We start from the raw sequence: 1346 nt of genomic DNA on the forward strand, positions 1-1346 counted from the left end.
ATTTTAGTGGTCTGAGAATACTCATTGAAAAGATACAACAATGGGAAGTAGGTTTCAGTATTTTTAACTTTGTTGTTATCATTATTAATCTTAAGGTGTCCTAAGTTTATTCATCATTTTATTTAAACCAACGAATAAAATATAAACAAAAAATAATCAAATCTTACCTCATCGGTAACAAAGTCTGAAGCAGCAGGGAATAATACTGATACTTGCAGGTCCAATAACTGCAAAATAAAGTAGAATTTAGTAATCTGCAAATGCACACCTTGAAAACATTCAACAATGAGTAATGGTTTTCAGTATTTTTAACTTTGTTGTTATCATTATTAATCTTAAGGTGTCCTAAGTTTACTCATCATTTTATTTAAACTATGAACTAAAATATAAACAATAATGAGATCAAATCTTACCTTTTCTGTTCCAAATTTCAATGGGTTGCAATGGTTCCCAACAGTAGCAGGCCAAATCTGAACAGTAAAATAATAATTAGTGATTTGACCATAATTATCAAGAAATATAGATAAATACAAGTTATCATTCAGGTTGTATTAACTTGTTGCTATCATTATTAATCTTAAGGTGTCCTAAGTTTATTCATCATTTTATTTAAACCATGAACTAAAATATAAACAACAATGAGATCAAATCTTACCTTTTCTGTACCAAATTTCAATGAGTTTTGAAGGTTCACAACAGTAGGTGACCAAATCTGAAAAATAAATCAATAATTACTAATTTGCCCATGTTAATCATGATGAGGAAATATAAAACAAGTATTTTTCAGATTCTATAACATGTTGCTATCATTATTAATCTTAAGGTGTCCTAAGTTTATTCATCATTTTAAATGAGCAATAATTTGAAACTAACAAAATAATGAAAATTTCTGCAATTCTCAAGGCTTCATATCAAGAAAAGACGAAAATCTGCAAAACAAAATCAAAATTTTGTAATTTTCCAATTTAAAGCACAATAAACAACTCCCAAAGTACAAAAATTATACACAAACAAAAACATAAATTACCTCTTAATTAATTTCTTTCTTCTGCTCAACCTGAAACAAAACACTAAAAAAACACCTATATTGACAAACAAAGCATAAAAATAAAATCAAGGATGTGTTGCAAAGGACACAATGACAAAATTATATCTCTTGATGAACGAAATAGTCGCACGATTTATTAAAAAACTCAATTCTTTAATAAACCCGCGATCGCTTTATTCCCCCCATCATCATTTTCTGTCTTCTTATAAATGAATAGTCTAAAAACTCTAGAACTTCATCCGGTGGGGATACTGCGACGACCTGAGTCCCCACATGGTGCCCAAATAACCGAACAACA

General features: G+C 29.0%; 1 long non-coding RNA gene across 1 annotated transcript; it reads right to left on the reverse strand.

Moving 5' to 3' along the window:
* Positions 1-167: 167 nt before the first annotated feature.
* On the reverse strand, positions 168-1340 carry LOC135803118 (uncharacterized). The gene is made up of 4 exons (XR_010550722.1): positions 1028-1340; positions 656-712; positions 414-470; positions 168-227 (listed from the first exon to the last, which is right to left on the reverse strand). It is a non-coding gene; the product is annotated as an uncharacterized lncRNA (long non-coding RNA).
* Positions 1341-1346: the final 6 nt, after the last annotated feature.

The sequence above is a fragment of the Atheta coriaria genome, unplaced genomic scaffold, assembly GCF_025399875.1.
Source record: "Atheta coriaria isolate IRGN ID8LTWV9N9 unplaced genomic scaffold, Caltech_Dcor_3.1 scaffold3133_size1346, whole genome shotgun sequence".
Lineage (NCBI taxonomy): Eukaryota > Metazoa > Arthropoda > Insecta > Coleoptera > Staphylinidae > Dalotia > Dalotia coriaria.